At 44.6% G+C, this 21,444-nt stretch overlaps 1 protein-coding gene across 2 annotated transcripts in view; it reads left to right on the top strand.

The window, feature by feature from the left end:
* PKNOX2 (PBX/knotted 1 homeobox 2) overlaps nucleotides 1-21,444 on the top strand; it is a 3,383,295-nt gene that overhangs the window by 2,953,682 nt on the left and 408,169 nt on the right. The window lies entirely within an intron of this gene.

The following is a 21,444-nucleotide window of genomic DNA, read 5'->3' on the forward strand; positions in this document are numbered from 1 at the left end:
CTAGCCTGATCAAATTGAATGAGCCTCTCCTCTATACGCCCAAGTCTTTCTTCCAGAAGTCCCAGCAGGGTCTTAAGTAGGTTACCCAGTGTGGTTATAATGTGTTCACTAATAATGTTTGGCTCTTCATCAAGATTAACCACATTGCTGGTGCTATGGCCTTGTATCTGTTGAAGTGTTATCTCAGTCCCTTTACCAGCCGAGGAATTGTCAACAATAGTCCCCTTTCCCCCTGATAAAATCCCACTACCAGAGGCAGCTTTAGCAGTTGTGGTTTTCACACGTTTCGACTTCCTACTGGCGCCCACACTGGTTACTGTGCGTTTTCTTTTAGGGTTACCTCTCTTTGAGCTGACTTTCTCTTGGCTGACTTTTCGGTTTCCATTTGATTGTTGAGGTGGGCTGTCAATCCGAATTTGACTTGCAGCGTGAACAAGGGCTCGTGTAGCCTGAAACGCGTAGCTGTTTTCTCTGTGCTAAATAAAATCACTGCACTTGATCCTGTGGTCCGTCTCCTTTCTTGCTGGTATTGCTGGACAGCTTGCCGGAGGTGTTGTGGAGTTTCTTTGAATATATATATATATACACATATATATATATATATATATATATATATATATATATATATATATATATATATATATATATATTACCTACTGGCGGTCGCCAGTAGGTATATATAGTTAGGATTTTTTCTCTATGGGATTTTTGAAAATTCTATGTCTAATAACTTTGGCGTTTGTGGACGGAATTGGCTGAAATTTTCAGGAAAATGGCACATTTTGTTTCTGAGCAGCCTTTGAAAATTTGGGGGGGGTTCGTCAAGGGGGGGCCGAGAAAAAAGGGGGGTCCCAAAACGCGTTTTTCCCATGTTAATTTCCATAGGGCGGTTGGCCTCACTTTTAGCCCGAACGGCTGAATGGATTTGCACGAAACTTGGCAAAATTGTAGGGACTGGTAGCCCGATGTGCCTTTTGTAGGTCTCAATATATGTGCTCCAGTGGATTTTGAGAAATTAACGTTTAAAAAAAGATATATATCTGTAACAGCGGACCGGGCAGCGGCCCAGGATGCGTACTTTTCGCGCAACGGAGCTTTGTGAAGCGAAGCTGATTGGTTCTCCGGCGTCTGTCAACATTCCAAACAGTCCGTAGTGGCCGCCATCTTGTCTCTCGGTAGGATCGAGAGACAAGAGGAGGCCAAAGCAAAGGGGCAAATGACCATAAGGGGGAATAGTAGATCCTCGCTGACCCCCTAGGTTTGATGTGGAGGTTTTAAAAGGGCCCCGCGGGGCAAAAAAAAAAAATTATAATAATAATCTTACGGCTGAATGGATTTGCACGAAACTTGGCAAAATTGTAGGGACTGGTAGCCCGATGTGCCTTTGCTAGGTCTCAATATATGTGCTTCAGTGGATTTTGAGAAATTAACGTTCAAAAAAAGATATATATCTGTAACAGCGCACCGCTTCGCGTACTTTTCGCGTTACGGAGCTTTGCGAAGCGAAGCTGATTGGCTCTCCGGTGTCTGTAAACATTCCAAACAGTCCGTAGCGGCCGCCATCTTGTCTCTCGGTAGGATCGAGAGACAAGAGGAGGCCAAAGCGAAGGGGCAAATGACCATAAGGGGGCATAGTAGATCCTCGCTGATCCCCTAGGTTTGATGTGGAGGTTTTAAAAGGGCCCCGCGGGGCAAAAAAAATAAATAATAATAATAATCGAACGGCTGAATGGATTTGCACGAAACTTGGTAAAATATTAGGGACTGGTAGCCCGATGTGCCTTTGCTAGGTCTCAATATATGTGCTTCAGTGCATTTTGAGAAATTAACGTTCAAAAACAAGATATATATCTGTAACAGCGCTCCGCTTCGCGGAGATAAAATTATATCTGTATTACCTAGCTGTTGCTAACACCAGTTAGCGACGGCTAGTAGGAGATAGCGACCATCTTGGGCCCCACTTTGCATGTGAGTGATATTTATCACTAATGACATGCAAAGTGGGCATGCCAAGATGTTAGCGACTGGAAACAGTCGCCAACATCGCTATCTCCTATTATCAACTTTTGGAAATATTCGAGATAAGCGCGAATATCTCCAAAAAGTAACAGCTGCCCTGAGCAGTTCTTAGCCATGTTATTCTATGGGAGGTGGATAACATGGCTAAGAGGATTAGCTCGGTAATGCATGAATATCGCTGAGTTTTCAGCGATATTAATGCATTGCGGTCGGTTTTTATCGTATTTGCGATAAACTTTGATAATAGCAAGGTTTATCTGCGATAATTTCTGACGGTAAAAAAATCTTTGCAATGCATCGTTAGGGATAAATATCGCTTAACTTTGGTAATATGCCCCAACGTCTGTTAACGTTCGATTCGAAGGAAATCAGGAAGTGTTGAAAAACATTGTCTGCGCCATCTTGTCTTTTTTCAAATGCCACACTTTTGTCGTGCACGGCAGCCATTTTAGATGCCTTGACCAGACCCACTCTGTGCACGCTGTCGATCCTTAGCATGGCTCCCCACCCTCGCAAGCATCTCCCCCAGGCAGTGGTCACCCCGCTCTCTGTCTTATGCATGGGTAATAAACCTCCCCCCATCTGCGCTGCTCTTTCCTGAGAATCACACCCTGTGCCCGCCCGACACCTCCCTTTCGCCCTATTCACTACTGCACCCTCTGACACTCCTTTTCCTCTGTGTCCGATTGTCCAGGCTGTTCCTAGGGTATCAGCTAGCCCTGCAGATGTAGTTTATGGCCACAGCTGTAAAGATTCACCCCTCTTCAAAGGAGTTATAGTAGATCAAGGCCCACACTCGATGAGATCCGTCACAGCAGAAGCGTTGCTATTATCTGAAAACCATCCTGTATTGTGATTGGGGAGGGGACCGAGCGTGAAGCGGAAGATTCCAGGGATGACTCTTTGTACATCAAAGTTTTTACAATTATGTGTCACATTAAAAATATATAGCACTCCGACAAAGTAGTAAGATTATAAAACTTTAATAATTTATAAATATATACAAGAAAACAAAAATAGTAATAACATATAAACATTTTTAGGGAAAAACAACGAAGTAGCGGTCGGCTGTGCGAATAGTCCCAACGCAGCACAACGTCCAGATTTCCGGCGTGGGGCGTCGCGGGGGGTGGGTCATCAGTAGCAAACTGTTGTGCGAATAGTTCCAAGGCAGCAGAACGCGCTGAAATCTAGATGACACGAAAGTGATGTCTAGTAAGTTGCCACCCAGCAAATAACGGCGTGGGGCGTCGCGGGGGGGTGGGTCTTCAGTAGCAAACTGTTGTGCGAATAGTTCCAAGGCAGCAGAACGATGGCACCAAGGTGATGTCCAGTAAGTTGCCGCACTGGTTTTGGTATCCTACAATGCTGCTCCGAATAACGGCGTGGGGCGCCCCGGGGGAGGCGGCGTGAACGGGCCTCTCCAGGTGGAGTGTCATCTGTTGTAGTGGGGCGCCCCTTTACCGTTTCAGTTGCCATTCCGTCCGTTTTTGGTCCACTGTGTCAAAAGCCGCAATTCAGCTGAGTTGCGCCCACTCTTGCGGTGCAGCGATAGGCGGCTGTCACAGGACTCTCAAAATGGCGGCAGGCTCTTTCCTTTTTGGGCCTGGTCCACTGAAATGGCCCTGGGACACCTTGGAAATCGGACGCTTGTCTGCTAGGTCTTGGACCCCATTCTCGAAAGCGTCCCCTCCGCCTTGAGAATTCATCAAAAGTTTTGGGGGCCCCGACTCCTGCAGGCTTCTGGTGGGGAGCGGCTGCCATGATTGCTCGCGGAATGACCACGACGGAGCTACGAGATGGTGGTGCTCTCATGCTAACGCCAGCTTCAGTCTGAAACATCCAGAAACAAGGTGGGGCTTTCATCGTTTGGAAAAAAAAAAAAAGTTTTCATCCAATGAAAAGTGTTGTTTTTAGGTCATATGATCAAGCCTTCCATCATTAGGAAACCAAAAGTAAAATGAACCAATGAAAAGTTTTATAAACAAGTCACATGACCTGTTATGCGGCATAGGGTATAAAATGCGGAGAAAATACGTTGGCACGTGAGGCGGCGTCAGTAGCGGACCGATGTGCGAATAGGCCGAAGGCAACACAACGCGCCAAGATCCGGATGGCACCGAGGTGGTGTCCAGCAAGTTGCAGCACTGGTGTGGCCATCCTACAATGTTGAAAGTCGGCGTGGGGCGCCCCGTTGGCCTGTGAGTTTGCGTCAGTAGCGGACCGATGTGCGAATAGGCCGAAGGCAGCACAACGCGCCAAGATCCGGATGGCACCGAGGTGGTGTCTAGTAAGTTGCCGCACTGGTGTGGCCATCCTACAATGCTGAAAGTCGGCGTGGGGCGCCCTGTTGGCCTGTGAGATGGTGTCAGTAGCGGACTGATGTGCGAATGGGGCCAAAGGCAGCGCAACAATATTTTCTGACTGACACCACAAGGCGCTGAGATGCCAAGATCCGGATGGCACCGAGGTGATGTCTAAGTTGCGGACTGATGTGCGAATGGGGCCAAAGGTAGCGTAACAATATTTTCTGTATGGAAGATACCACTAGGCGTTGAGATGCCAAGATTCGGATGGCACCGAGGTGATGTCTAGCAAGTTGCTGTACTGGTGTGGTCATCCTACAATGCTGAAACTCGGCGTGGGTCGCCCCATTAGCCTGTGAGATGGCGTCAGTAGCGGACCGATGTGCGAATAGGCCGAAGGCAGCACAACGCGCCAAGATCCGGATGTCACAGTGGTGGTTTCATAGTTGAGAGGCACTTCATCTGCAGTGGGGCGCCGAGATCCGGATGGCACCGAGGTGATGTCTAGCAAGTTGCTGTACTGGTGTGGTCATCCTACAATGCTGAAAGTCGGCGTGGGGCGCCCCATTAGCCTGTGAGATGGCGTCAGTAGCGGACTGATGTGCGAATGGGGCCAAAGGCAGCACAACGCGCCAAGATCCGGATGGCACCGAAGTGGTGTCCAGCAAGTTGCCGCACTGGTGTGGCCATCCTACAATGCTGCGCCGAAAGTCGGCGTGGGGCGCCCCGTTGGCCTGTGAGTTCGCGTCAGTCAGTGGGGGCTGTTTGAGGATCTGACTGCATTGGAAAGCAATGTGATGCTGTGCGTCGCCCCCAAGATGGAGGTTCCTCGGCTGCAGTGGGGCGCCCCTTGGTGTTTCACTCGCTATGCAGCTGAGTTGCGTGCGCACTTGTGGCGAATAGGCCGAAGGCAGCACAACGCGCCGAGATCTGGATGGCACCGAGGTGGTGTCCAGCAATTTGCCGCACTGGTGTGGCCATCCTACAATGCTGCGCCGAAAGTCGGCGTGGGGTGCCCCGTTGGCCTGTGAGGTGGCGTCAGTAGCGGACCGATGTGTGAATAGGCCGGAACCAGCACAAGGCGCCAAGATCCGGATGGCACCGAGGTGGTGTCATAGTTGAGAGTTCTGAGCAGCGCTTGTAACACTGTCTGAAGCTTATTTGCACCTGCTGCAGCTTCACTATTGCCCTGGTGTGGCCTAAGATCGCCCATGACATAGGCGGCCACCTCCCGGGGTCCGGCGGAACTTTTTTCCTTTTCCTTTGTGCATCTTGTCCCACAATCCGTTTGACCTGAAGACACGACCAGGTCCCTGAATGTGTGCAGGGGGACGCTATTGATTGAATCAAAATGGCGGCTTCACACAAAGCTGACTCAAGCGTTGCTGCTGATGCTATACAGACAAAAACTGGTTTTCAGTTTGTACATTCTTCAGGATTTTTCCATCCAAGGCTGGTTGAGAGTTTGTATAACAATGGCTTCAGATTTTCAACATACTACTCTTCAACATTCTTCCTAAATGTAACAATGTGAGACTCACTAGGAGAACGGTGTAGTGAGGGCCACAAACGGCTGTTTATCTTTCCTTTCAAAATGCTGCCAACAATATTTTCGGAATGGAAGACAACACAAGGCGCTGAGATTCGGTTGGCACCGAGGTGGTGTCCAGCAAGTTGCCGCACTGGTGTGGCCATCCTACAATGCTGCGCCGAAAGTCGGCGTGGGGTGCCCGAAGGGGGGGGGGAGGCGGCGCAAACGAGCCTCTCCCGCTTCTCCATGTGGAGGCAGTTCATCTGCAGTGGGGCGCCGAGATCCGGATGGCACCGAGGTGGTGTCTAGCAAGTTGCCGCACTGGTGTGGCCATCCTACAATGCTGCGCCGAAAGACGGCGTGGGGTGCCCGAAGGAAGTGTCCTTATCCAGGGCATTATCGCTGTATCATGTCCTCCACTAAAATGGCCCTGGGACACCTTAGAACTCGGACGCTCGATTTTTTTTTTCCTTTCCTGTACATGCAAAAAAAGGTAAATGCCCGGTACGTTACACGCTTCATCTGCCACGATGAACTCTCCAGAGGAACCGAAAAAAAATATAGTTGTGGTAACTATACCATGCATCGTCATATGGAGAGGTGGCACCAATTAATTATAGTGCTGCATAAAAGAGAGATTTGGAGGAGAACCCCTGACCTGCTAGTACATTCATCAAAGAAGTGGCACTGAGAGCTTCAGAGGCAAGGGAAACGGTCCCAAATATTTAGAAGAACTTTGGAAAGATTAAAATGACATGTTTAGATTGTGGCAAATTAATTTCATGTGGACAGATGAGTGTTACTCTAATAAATACAGCATATGAACATCATCATAGTCGATGGTTGGTAGAGACATTTTGACTATATCCTGGACCTGCCCGTCCTCGCCCAAAATGGCGCCGGAATAAATGGGACTCGTAACTCCTTGTTGTGTACTGGTTGCAGAACCTTGAAATCACGAGATACGTATGCAGTTTTGAAGCACATGGCGGGCGGGGACGAGAATTGATTGAATATTTCGACATCCCTATTGATATTAAGTTCTGATGTGTTATTGATTACTGTACTGTTGAAAGTTCGAATTAACGTCACCCATGGTACTTGCCCGCAAATGTATATCTAGATAATTTTATTGTAACTGGCCCTGTCGTATTTTAATTATAAAATGTACGTCCACCGATTCCGTAACTGTTAGACACCTTAGTTCTTGCAACCTAATGGCCCGCCCGTTACGTTCCTCTACAGTGTAAATGTCTACTGATCACATACGATTACAGTTTGCTCCGTGGCCGGCCCACGTGGTTATAGGCTCGTATTTGTATAATGAAATTTTCACAATAAAGGTTTTTAAAAGAAAACATGGTAGTAGTATATACATTGGTAAAGTTTGTAATAATAGTCACTGTTTTAGAATCATTAAAAGGCAAGTGAAATAAAGCAGACCAATTACATGAAGGGTAAAAGGTATAATACGAAGGAACGCAGTAAAGATAAATGGTCAAGGGCTGTTGTGTTTTCTATTCCTGCAACATAAAGTGATCGATAAGAATCTCATATTCAGGCGTATCGGCGACTAAGACAGCAGGTCGACCCTCTTTTGCTCAACGGCTCCATCATGGGACGAAGAAACGCTCTTTTTCTCGAAAAAAGAATATATTTTACTTGCAGGACAGTTGTAAAATTTCCGGGAAAGTACATTAGCCTGGAACATTATAACATATATTTAAGAAAAAATAATGTTCGGAAGTAATGAAAAGCGTAATTTTTAGGTCATATGACCAAGCCTTTCATCATTACAATAAGAAAAGTAAAATGAACCAATGAAAAGTTTTATTAACAAGTCACATGACTTGTTATGCTTACGTTACGCGCTGCGCGCCCCGGATGACTTCCGGATGCGCTAACGCGGCGCGTCATATGACGCATTACGCGACAACGCAGGTCCAGAATATAGTCAAAATGTCTCCACCAACCAGCGGTCGGAACACAACCCCTTTCAGCAGGCTAAATAGTTCTGTTAAATGAGAACAGAAGGGACAGGCAACAAGAACCATCAGTCAAAGAGGGGAGGGCTAGTTCTTCTCTACCGGGTTACATTGGGGCGCTACCGGAACTGATCGAATTGGTAGTCTACAGTGTTTCTGGATGTTTCAGACTGAAGCTGGGGTTAGCATGAGAGCAGCATCATTTCGTAGCTCCGTCGTGGCCATTCCGCAACCAATCATGGCAGCCGCTCTTTATCGTTATTTTGGGCGGGGTGGGTGGCGGAGCCGAGCTGTTTTGCAGCCATCATTGTGTGGAGTTCAGTTCATCTCACTAGTTTTGTATTTGTCATGAGGGGTTGTTCCTAATGTTTCTATTTTAGCGAGGTCAAAAAGAGATCCCATTAGTGGCCTACTGATTTTGCTCGATTCCTTTTCTTTTTTTTTACACGATTTTTCGTTATCTGCAAAGACTAAACAGAGTATTGCGACTCTGTGTTTGTTTGTAAATAGAGAATGAACCAAAGAGAACTAATTCTAAAACAGTAAATACTTGGATAACAATCAATCAAATGGAGAGAGAAGCAGGCACGACGGATTACAACGGGGGCAAAGGCCTGCGTTAACTACCTTTCACTATCTGCAAAGAGAGAGTACTCCTAATAGAAATGAGGGGGGGGGGGCACCATTCAAAGCAGATCAGTGTGCATAAACACGAAAATGTTTTCACTTACCACGTACTTGACATTCGACAGCTTATGATATTTGCTATTAAAAAACCATTGAAATTCACTGAAAAAACCATAGGTTATAGACCATATATAGTTAGGAATTAGCATTTACAAAACCTTGAAAATTCACTGAAAAAACCATAGGTTATAGACCATATATAGTTAGGAATTAGCATTTAAAAAACCTTATTTTACTCACACAAAACCATTGAAATTCCATATATAGTTAGTTGCACTAACTATATATCGCGCACCCGCAATCCACTGCTGATGATGTCACATATTACATCATTCATGACATGGTCAGTGACATCACTGATGACATCACTGATGACATCTCAAATGACATCACTGATGACATCACTGATGACATCAGTGATGACATCATCCAGTGACTGTGTGTTTCTGTAAAGTTTAAATATGTTTGATATATTGAAGAATGAGTGGATGTATAAGTGTCTGGATGAAGGATTTAGTAGGTGCGTGACTGACTGTATGAGTGAGTGAATAAATGTGTCGTACTAAATGCATGGGTTAGTGACTAAACTGTCTGAATGTGTGCATCAGTATGTCTGTTGTGATGTAAACTGCTGCATGTGTTGATCATTAGCTATACGAGAGGCTATATGTGTTATTGATTGGTTGCCCAAGTATTTGTATGGGAGATTGAGTTTGTGTGGGGGTGGCTGGGAGGTGTGTGACTCTGTGCATAGATGTGTGAGCAGTTGATTTACTAGGTGTATGAGTTCAAGAGTGCATGTGGAAACAGCTACATGGGCGGTTGACTGTGTGCATGAGTGTATTGATGAGTGAATGGATATCTCAATGCTACATGTCATAGTAAGTACATATGTAAAACACAGTACATGTGAGAGTTGGCATATATAAATAACTGTGCATGAGAGCCACTGAATGTGTGAGTGGCTGTATGGATCATTGTGAACTTGTATCAGGGATTGTATAAGAGAGTAAATATGTGTTAGTATATGTTTGAATAAGTAAGGTGTGTATAACTGTATCGTTGAGGAAATGGAGGTGAGATTGTTTCTTTGCATGACTGACTAGGTGTGTGAGTAACTCCATGGATGAGTGACAGTGTGTGAGTGTCTGTATACACTGAGTGTATCTAAGGTTATATTAGAGTCTGAAGAGGTTCATCGTATTAGCACAAGAATGATGTCAAATGAGATGTCATCAGTGATGTCATTTGAGATGTCATCAGTGATGTCATCAGTGATGTCACTGACCATGTCATGAATGATGTAATATGTGACATCATCAGCAGTGGATTGCGGGTGCGCGATATATAGTTAGTGCAACTAACTATATATGGAATTTCAATGGTTTTGTGTGAGTAAAATAAGGTTTTTTAAATGCTAATTCCTAACTATATATGGTCTATAACCTATGGTTTTTTCAGTGAATATATATATATATATATATACATACACACACAACCACACACACACAGCGGACGTAACAGGAAATGCAATATTCGAAATTTAAAAGTCTTTGCATTTATTACAATATTCATAAGGCCATTCGCTCACGCCCATTTGGGCGGGACTTTGTAACTGAATAAGTTTGCATTTCCTGTTACATCCGCTGGCTTCATACTTTTAAGCCAGTGATCAAGAGCAATATGGTGCTCGAAACGCGTTTGGCAGTTGAATGAAGGAGCATGAAGGCAAGCTGAGACTGTTGCCGCAGTCAGTGTGAGTGCAGAAACCCTGTCACGGGTGATACCCTCCGTGGGGCAACCTGTTTTGTGTTTGTGTATATATATATATATATATATATATATATATATATATATATATATATATATATATATATATATTACCTACTGGCGGTCGCCAGTAGGTATATATAGTTAGGATTTTTTCTCTATGGGTTTTTTGAAAATTCTATGTCTAATAACTTTGGCGTTTGTGGACGGAATTGGCTGAAATTTTCAGGAAAATGGCACATTTTGTTTCTGAGCAGCCCTTGAAAATTTGGGGGGGGGTTCGTCAAGGGGGGGCCGAGAAAAAAGGGGGGTCCCAAAACGTGTTTTTAACATTGAGTTTTCCATAGGGCGGTTGGCCTCACTTTTAGCCCGAACGGCTGAATGGATTTGCACGAAACTTGGCAAAATTGTAGGGACTGGTAGCCCGATGTGCCTTTTGTAGGTCTCAATATATGTGCTCCAGTGGATTTTGAGAAATTAACGTTTAAAAAAAGATATATATCTGTAAGCGCGGACCAGGCAGCGCTCTGGTTCGCGGACTTTTCGCGCAACGGAGCTTTGTGAAGCGAAGCTGATTGGTTCTCCGGCGTCTGTCAACATTCCAAACAGTCCGTAGCGGCCGCCATCTTGTCTCTCGGTAGGATCGAGAGACAAGAGGAGGCCGAAGCGAAGGGGCAAATGACCATAAGGGGGCATAGTACATTGTCGCTCACCCCCTAGGTTTGATGTGGAGGTTTTAAAAGGGCCCCGCGGGGCAAAAAAAAATAAAAATAATAATAATCGAACAGCTGAATGGATTTGCACGAAACTTGGCAAAATTGTAGGGACTGGTAGCCCGATGTGCCTTTGCTAGATCTCAATATATGTGCTCCAGTGGATTTTGAGGAATTAACGTTCAAAAAAAGGTATATATCTGTAACAGCGCACCGCTTCGCGTACTTTTCGCGTTACGGAGCTTTGCGAAGCGAAGCTGATTGGCTCTCCGGTGTCTGTAAACATTCCAAACAGTCCGTAGCGGCCGCCATCTTGTCTCTCGGTAGGATCGAACAGCTGAATGGATTTGCACGAAACTTGGCAAAATTGTAGGGACTGGTAGCCCGATGTGCCTTTGCTAGGTCTCAATATATGTGCTTCAGTGCATTTTGAGAAATTAACGTTCAGAAACAAGATATATATCTGTAACAGCGCTCCGCTTCGCGGAGATAAAATTATATGTGTATTACCTAGCTGTTGCTAACACCAGTTAGCGACGGCTAGTAGAAGATAGCGACCATCTTGGGCCCCACTTTGCATGTGAGTGATATTTATCACTAATGACATGCAAAGTGGGCATGCCAAGATGTTAGCGACTGGAAACAGTCGCTAACATCGCTATCTCCTATTATCAACTTTTGGAAATATTCGAGATAAGGGCGAATATCTCTAAAAGCTACCACCTGCCCTGAGCAGTTCTTAGCCATGTTATCCAATGGGAGGTGGATAACATGGCTAAGAGCATTAGCTCGGTAATGCATGAATATCGCTGAGTTTTCAGCGATATTAATGCATTGCGGTAGTTTTTTATCGTATTTCCGATAAACCTTGATAATAGCAAGGTTTATCTGCGATAATTTCTGACGGTAAAAAAATCGTTGCTAAGCATCGTTAGGGATAAATATCGCTTAACTTTGGTAATATGCCCCAACGTCTGTTAACGTTCGATTCGAAGGAAATCAGGAAGTGTTGAAAAACATTGTCTGCGCCATCTTGTCTTTTTTCAAATGCCACACTTTTGTCGTGCACGGCAGCCATTTTAGATGCCTTGACCAGACCCACTCTGTGCACGCTGTCGATCCTTAGCATGGCTCCCCACCCTCGCAAACATCTCCCCCAGGCAGTGGTCACCCCCGCTCTCTGTCTTATGCATGGGTAATAAACCTCCCCCATCTGTGCTGCTGTTCCCTGAGAATCACACCCTGTGCCCGCCCGACACCTCCCTTTCGCCCTATTCACTACCGCACCCTCTGACACTCCTTTTCCTCTGTGTCCGATTGTCCAGGCTGGTCCTAGGGTATCAGCTAGCCCTGCAGATGTAGTTTATGGCCACAGCTGTAAAGAATCACCCCTCTTCAAAGGAGTTATAGTAGATCAAGGCCCACACTCGATGAGATTCGTCACAGCAGAAGCGTTGCTATTATCTGAAAACCATCCTGTATTGTGATTGGGGAGGGGACCGAGCCTGAAGCGGAAGATTCCAGGGATGACTGTTTGTACATCAAAGTTTTTACAATTATGTGTCACATTAAAAATATATAGCACTCCGACAAAGTAGTAAGATTATAAAACTTTAATAATTTATAAATATATACAAGAAAACAAAAATAGTAATAACATATAAACATTTTTAGGGAAAAACAACGAAGTAGCGGTCGGCTGTGCGAATAGTCCCAACGCAGCACAACGTCCAGATTTCCGGCGTGGGGCGTCGCGGGGGGTGGGTCATCAGTAGCAAACTGTTGTGCGAATAGTTCCAAGGCAGCAGAACGCGTTGAAATCTAGATGACACGAAAGTGATGTCTAGTAAGTTGCCACCCAGCAAATAACGGCATGGGGCGTCGCGGGGGGTGGGTCATCAGTAGCAAACTGTTGCGCGAATAGTTCCAAGGCAGCAGAACGATGGCACCAAGGTGATGTCCAGTAAGTTGCCGCACTGGTTTTGGTATCCTACAATGCTGCTCCGAATAACGGCGTGGAGCGCCCCGGGGGAGGCGGCGTGAACGGGCCTCTCCAGGTGGAGTGTCATCTGTTGTAGTGGGGCGCCCCTTTACCGTTTCAGTTGCCATTCCGTCCGTTTTTGGTCCACTGTGTCAAAAGCCGCAATTCAGCTGAGTTGCGCCCACTCTTGCGGTGCAGCGATAGGCGGCTGTCACAGGACTCTCAAAATGGCGGCAGGCTGTTTCCTTTTTGGGCCTGGTCCACTGAAATGGCCCTGGGACACCTTGGAAATCGGACGCTTGTCTGCTAGGTCTTGGACCTCATTCTCGAAAGCGTCCCCTCCGCCTTGAGAATTCATCAAAAGTTTTGGGGGCTCCGACTCCTGCAGGCTTCTGGTGGGGAGCGGCTGCCATGATTGCTCGCGGAATGACCACGACTGAGCTACGAGATGGTGGTGCTTTCATGCTGACGCCAGCTTCAGTCTGAAACATCCAGAAACAAGGTGGGGCTTTCATCGTTTGGGGAAAAAAAAAAGTTTTCATCCTATGAAAAGTGTTGTTTTTAGGTCACATGATCAAGCCTTCCATCATTAGGAAACCAAAAGTAAAATGAACCAATGAAAAGTTTTATAAACAAGTCACATGACCTGTTATGCGGCATAGGGTGTAACATTAGGAGAAAATACGTTGGCACGTGAGGCGGCGTCAGTAGCGGACCGATGTGCAAATAGGCCGAAGGTAACACAACGCGCCAAGATCTGGATGGCACCGAGGTGGTGTCCAGCAAGTTGCAGCACTGGTGTGGCCATCCTACAATGCTGAAAGTCGGCGTGGGGCGCCCCGTTGGCCTGTGAGTTTGCGTCAGTAGCGGACCGATGTGCGAATAGGCCGAAGGCACCACAACGCGCCAAGATCCGGATGGCACCGAGGTGGTGTCTAGTAAGTTGTCGCACTGGTGTGGCCATCCAACAATGCTGAAAGTCGGCGTGGGGCGCCCCGTTGGCCTGTGAGTTTGCGTCAGTAGCGGACCGATGTGCGAATAGGCCGAAGGCAGCACAACGCGCCAAGATCCGGATGGCACCGAGGTGGTGTCTAGTAAGTTGTCGCACTGGTGTGGCCATCCTACAATGTTGAAAGTCGGCGTGGGGCGCCCCGTTGGCCTGTGAGATGGCGTCAGTAGCGGACCGATGTGCGAATGGGGCCAAAGGCAGCGCAACAATATTTTCTGATTTGAAGACACCACAAGGCGCTGAGATGCCAAGATCCGGATGGCACCGAGGTGGTGTCTAGCAAGTTGTGGCACTGGTGTGGCCATCGTACAATGGTAAAAGTCGGCGTGGGGCGCCCTGTTGGCCTGTGAGATGGTGTCAGTAGCGGACTGATGTGTGAATGGGGCCAAAGGCAGCGCAACAATATTTTCTACTATATTTTCGGAGTAGAAGACACCACAAGGCGCTGAGATGCCAAGATCCGGATGGCACCGAGGTGATGTGTAAGTTGCGGACGGATGTGCGAATGGGGCCAAAGGCAGCTCAACAATATTTTCTGAAGAGAATACACCACAAGGCGCTGAGATGCCAAGATCCGGATGGCACCGAGGTGATGTCTAAGTTGCGGACCGATGTGCGAATGGGGCCAAAGGTAGCGTAACAAGATTTTCTGTATGGAAGATACCACTAGGCGTTGAGATGCCAAGATTCGGATGGCACCGAGGTGATGTCTAGGAAGTTGTGCCACTGGTGTGGCCATCGTACAATGGTAAAAGTCGGCGTGGGGCGCCCTATTGGCCTGTGAGATGGTGTCAGTAGCGGACTGATGTGCGAATGGGGCCAAAGGCAGCGCAACAATATTTTCTGACTGACACCACAAGGCGCTGAGATGCCAAGATCCGGATGGCATCAAGGTGATGTCTAAGTTGCGGACTGATGTGCGAATGGGGCCAAAGGCAGCGTAACAATATTTTCTGTATGGAAGATACCACTAGGCGTTGAGATGCCAAGATTCGGATGGCACCGAGGTGATGTCTAGCAAGTTGTTGTGGTCATCCTACAATGCTGAAACTCGGCGTGGGTCACCCCATTAGCCTGTGAGATGGCGTCAGTAGCGGACCGATGTGCGAATAGGCCGAAGGCAGCACAACGCGCCAAGATCCGGATGTCACCGTGGTGGTTTCATAGTTGAGAGGCACTTCATCTGCAGTGGGGCGCCGAGATCCGGATGGCACCGAGGTGATGTCTAGCAAGTTGCTGTACTTGTGTGGTCATCCTACAATGCTGAAACTCGGCGTGGGTCGCCCCATTAGCCTGTGAGATAGCTGTTCTTTGGATTTGGGCCTGGTCCACTAAAATGGCCCTGGGACACCTAAGAACTCGAACGCTCGATTTTTTTTTCCTTTCCTGTACATGCAAAAAAAGGTAAATGCCCGGTATGTTACACGCTTCATCTGCCACGATGAACTCTCCAGAGGAACCGAAAAAATATATAGTTGTGGTAACTATACCATGCATCGTCATATGGAGAGGTGGCACCAATTAATTATAGTGCTGCATAAAAGAGAGATTTGGAGGAGAACCCCTGACCTGCTAGTACATTCATCAAAGAAGTGGCACTGAGAGCTTCAGAGGCAAGGGAAACGGTCCCAAATATTTAGAAGAACTTTGGAAAGATTAAAATGACATGTTTAGATTGTGGTAAATTAATTTCATGTGGGCAGATGAGTGTTACTCTAATAAATACAGCATATGAACATCATCATAGTCGATGGTTGGTAGAGACATTTTGACTATATCCTGGACCTGCCCGTCCTCGCCCAAAATGACGCCGGAATAAATGGGACTCGTAACTCCTTGTTGTGTACTGGTTGCAGAACCTTGAAATCACGAGATACGTATGCAGTTTTGAAGCACATGGCGGGCGGGGACGAGAATTGATTGAATATTTCGACATCCCTATTGATATTAAGTTCTGATGTGTTATTGATTACTGTACTGTTGAACATTCGAATTAACGTCACCCATGGTACTTGCCCGCAAATGTATATCTAGATAATTTTATTGTAACTGGCCCTGTCGTATTTTAATTATAAAATGTACGTCCACCGATTCCGTAACTGTTAGACACCTTAGTTTTTGCAACCTAATGGCCCGCCCGTTACGTTCCTGTACAGTGTAAATGTCTATTCATCATATACGATTACAGTTTGCTCCGTGGCAGGCCCACGTGGTTATAGGCTCGTATTTGTATAATGAAATTTTCACAATAAAGGTTTTTAAAAGAAAACATGGTAGTAGTGTATACATTGGTAAAGTTTTTAATAATAGTCACTGTTTTAGAATCATTAAAAGGCAAGTGAAATAAAGCAGACCAATTACATGAAGGGTAAAAGGTATAATACGAAGGAACGCAGTAAAGATAAATGGTCAAGGGCTGTTGTGTTTCTATTCCTGCAACATAAAGTGATCGATAAGAATCTCATATTCAGGCGTATCGGCGACTAAGACAGCAGGTCGACCCTCTTTTGCTCAACTGCTCCGTCATGGGACGAAGAAACGCTCTTTTTCTCGAAAAAAGAATATATTTTACTTGCAGGACAGTTGTAAAATTTCCGGGAAAGTACATTAGCCTGGAACATTATAACATATATTTAAGAGAAAATAATGTTCGGAAGTAATTAAAAGCGTAATTTTTAGGTGATATGACCAAGGCTTTCATCATTAGAATAAGAAAAGTAAAATGAACCAATGAAAAGTTTTATTAACAAGTCACATGACTTGTTATGCTTACGTTACGCGCTGCGCGCCCCGGATGACTTCCGGATGCGCTAACGCGGCGCGTCATATGACGCATTACGCGACAACGCAGGTCCAGAATATAGTCAAAATGTCTCCACCAACCAGCGGTCGAAACACAACCCCTTTCAGCAGGCTAAATAGTTCTGTTAAATGACAACAGAAAGGACAGGCAACAAGAACCATCAGTCAAAGAGGGGAGGGCTAGTTCTTCTCTACCGGGTTACATTGGGGCGCTACCGGAACTGATCGAATTGGTAGTCTACAGTGTTTCTGGATGTTTCAGACCGAAGCTGGGGTTAGCATGAGAGCAGCACCATTTCGTAGCTCCGTTGTGGCCATTCCGCAACCAATCATGGCAGTCGCTCTTTATCGTTATTTTGGGCGGGGTGGGTGGCGGAGCCGAGCTGTTTTGCAGCCATCATTGTGTGGAGTTCAGTTCATCTCACTAGTTTTGTATTTGTCATGAGGGGTTGTTCCTAATGTTTCTATTTTAGCGAGGTCAAAAAGAGATCCCATTAGTGGCCTACTGATTTTGCTCGATTCCTTTTCTTTTTTTTTACACGATTTTTCATTATCTGCAAAGACTAAACAGAGTATTGCGACTCTGTGTTTGTTTGTAAATAGAGAATGAACCAAAGAGAACTAATTCTAAAACAGTAAATACTTGGATAACAATCAATCAAATGGAGAGAGAAGCAGGCACGACGGATTACAACGGGGGCAAAGGCCTGCGTTAACTACCTTTCACTATCTGCAAAGAGAGAGTACTCCTAATAGAAATGAGGGGGGGGGGGCACCATTCAAAGCAGATCAGTGTGCATAAACACGAAAATGTTTTCACTTACCACGTACTTGACATTCGACAGCTTATGATATTTGCTATTAAAAAACCATTGAAATTCACTGAAAAAACCATAGGTTATAGACCATATATAGTTAGGAATTAGCATTTACAAAACCTTGAAAATTCACTGAAAAAACCATAGGTTATACACCATATATAGTTAGGAATTAGCATTTAAAAAACCTTATTTTACTCACACAAAACCATTGAAATTCCATATATAGTTAGTTGCACTAACTATATATCGCGCACCCGCAATCCACTGCTGATCATGTCACATATTACATCATTCATGACATGGTCAGTGACATCACTGATGACATCACTGATGACATCTCAAATGACATCACTGATGACATCACTGATGACATCTCAAATGACATCACTGATGACATCACTGATGACATCTCAAATGACATCACTGATGACAACATCCAGTCACTGTATTTTTCTGTAAAGTTAAAATATGTCTTACATATTTAAGAATGAGTGGATGTATAAATGTCTGGATGAAGGATTTAGTAGGTGCATGACTGACTGTATGAGTGAGTGATTAAATGTGTCTCACTGAGTGCATGGGTTAGTGACTAAACTGTCTTAATTTGTGCATCATTATGTCTGTTGTTCTGTAAACTGCAGCATGTGTTAATCATTAGCAATATGATTAACTATATGGGTTATTGATTGGTTGCCCAAGTATTTGTATGGCAGACTGAGTGTGTGTGTGGGTGGCTGGGAGGTGTATGACTCTGTGCATAGATGTGTGAGCAGTTGATTCACTAGATGTATGGGTTCAAAAGTGCATGTGGAAACAGCTGTATGGGCGGTTGACTGTGTGCATGAGTGTATTGCTGAGTGAATGGATATCTCAGTGCTACATGTCAAAGTAAGTACATATGTAAAACACAGTACATGTGAGAGTTGACATATATAAATAACTGTGCATAAGAGCCAGTGAATGTGTGAGTGGCTGTATGGATCATTGTGAACTTGTATCAGGGATTGTATAAGAGAGTAAATATGTGTTAGTATATGTTTGAATAAGTAAGGTGTGTATAACTGTATAGTTGAGAAAATGGAGGTGTGATTGATTCTTTGCATGACTGACTAGGTGTGTGTGTAACTCTATGGATGAGTGACAGTCTGTGAGTGTCTGTTTACACTTACTGTATCTAAGGTTATATTAGAGTCTGAAGAGCTTCATCGTATTATCACATGAATGAGGTCATCAGTGATGTGATCAGTAATGTCAAATGAGATGTCATCAGTGATGTCATCAGTGATGTCATTTGAGATGTCATCAGTGATGTCATCAGTGATGTCATTTGAGATGTCATCAGTGATGTCATCAGTGATGTCACTGACCATGTCATGAATGATGTAATATGTGACATGATCAGCAGTGGATTGCGGGTGCGCGATATATAGTTAGTGCAACTAACTATATATGGAATTTCAATGGTTTTGTGTGAGTAAAATAAGGTTTTTTAAATGCTAATTCCTAACTATATATGGTGTATAACCTATGGTTTTTTCAGTGAATTTTCAAGGTTTTGTAAATGCTAATTCCTAACTATATATGGTCTATAACCTATGGTTTTTTCAGTGAATATATATATATATATATATATATATATATATATATATATATATATCATACACAGAGGTTGCCCTTTGAGGATTAGCCACAGGCAGAAAGATGACGGCATGCCTCCAGTCTTTAAACAAGCCATACGTGTTTTGAGCTGTAGAATGCTCTTGTTCACTGGCACAATGATCGAAGAAGCAGGTAAGTTTGGAATAAATATATATATATGTATATCTCTCTCTATATTACCTACTGGCGGTCGCCAGTAGGTATATATAGTTAGGATTTTTTCTCTATGGGTTTTTTGAAAATTCTATGTCTAATAACTTTGGCGTTTGTGGACGGAATCGGCTGAAATTTTCAGGAAAATGGCACATTTTGTTTCTGAGCAGCCCTTGAAAATTTGGGGGGGGGTTCGTCCAGTGGGGGCCGAGAAAAAAGGGGGGTCCCAAAACGTGTTTTTAACATTGAGTTTTCCATAGGGCGGTTGGCCTCACTTTTAGCCCGAACGGCTGAATGGATTTGCACGAAACTTGGCAAAATTGTAGGGACTGGTAGCCCGATGTGCCTTTTGTAGGTCTCAATATATGTGCTCCAGTGGATTTTGAGAAATTAACGTTTAAAAAAAGATATATATCTGTAACAGCGGACCGGTTAGCGCTCTGGTTCGCGGACTTTTCGCGCAACGGAGCTTTGTGAAGCGAAGCTGATTGGTTCTCCGGCGTCTGTCAACATTCCAAACAGTCCGTAGCGGCCGCCATCTTGTCTCTCGGTAGGATCGAGAGACAAGAGGAGGTCAAAACAAAGGGGGAAATAACTATAAGGGGGCATAGTAGATCCTCGCTGACCCCCTAGGTTTGATGTGGAGGTTTTAAAAGGGCCCCGCGGGGCAAAAAAAAAACAAAATAATAATAATCGAACGGCTGAATGGATTTGCACGAAACTTGGCAAAATATTAGGGACTGGTAGCCCGATGTGCCTTTGCTAGGTCTCAATATATGTGCTCCAGTGGATTTTGAGAAATTAACGTTGAAAAAAAGATATATATCTGTAACAGCGCTCCGCTTCGCGTACTTTTCGCGTTACGGAGCTTTGCGAAGCTGATTGGTTCTCCGGCGTCTGTCAACATTCCAAACAGTCCGTAGCGGCCGCCATCTTGTCCCTCGGTAGGATTGAGAGACAAGAGGAGGCCAAAGCGAAGGGGGAAATGACCATAAGGGGGCATAGTAGATCCTTCCTGACCTCTTAGGTTTGATGTACCATTTTGCCAAGTTTGGTGTAATTCCGTTCAGCCATTCAGGCTGTAGACGTATGTAAATGTCCTATGGAAAATTGCATGGGGAAAACACATTTGAAAGTGTTGAAATTTAGAACCAATTAAAATGTTACTTTGGTTTTGTATTTGTGTGTGATGAAAGTTAATTGGTTATGTATATATGTCAAATGAGAGGAAACCACAGCCATTTTGTGATACTACTGTCTGAGGTACATTTGTGAGGAATTTTTGGTGGTGAATTTCTGGTGTTTGATTTACACAGTACTAACACTTCTGCTACTTTTAAAAAGGTGAGTTGTTAATTTGTAAGGGGAACTATGTTGTACACTTGAAGATAATTTGAAAAATGTTTTCTGTTATTTATTTGCAGTCCTTCTGTTATACTAAATACTTGATGAAGTTAGTTTTATATTATGTATTACTAAAAACGATAAATGAAAGTGATTATTTTTTTCTGCAATTTACAGCAAGCAATTTCAAAATAAAATGGCTCACAATGAAGAGACCGTGGCAATTTCTTTTGAATTGTCCACTACATTGATTGAAATTGAGAGCACCAATAATGAAATATTGTCACAAGGAGGACATGACTTGTATGATTCCATTAGATTGATTGAAATGGACAGCACCAAGAATGAAATATTGTCACAAGGAGATGACTTGAATGATTCCACTACATTGATTGAAATTGAGAGCACCAATAATGAAATATTGTCACAAGGAGGAGATGGCTTGTATGATTCCATTAGATTGATTGAAATGGACAGCACCAATAATGAAATATTGTCACAAGGAGGAGATGACTTGAATGATTCCACTACATTGATTGAAATTGAGAGCACCAATAATGAAATATTGTCACGAGGAGATGACTTGAATGATTCCACTACATTGATTGAAATGGACAGCACCAATAATGAAATATTGTCAGAAGGAGGAGATGACTTGAATGAT

The sequence above is a fragment of the Lissotriton helveticus genome, chromosome 3_1 (genome assembly GCF_964261635.1).
Source record: "Lissotriton helveticus chromosome 3_1, aLisHel1.1, whole genome shotgun sequence".
NCBI classification, from domain to species: domain Eukaryota; kingdom Metazoa; phylum Chordata; class Amphibia; order Caudata; family Salamandridae; genus Lissotriton; species Lissotriton helveticus.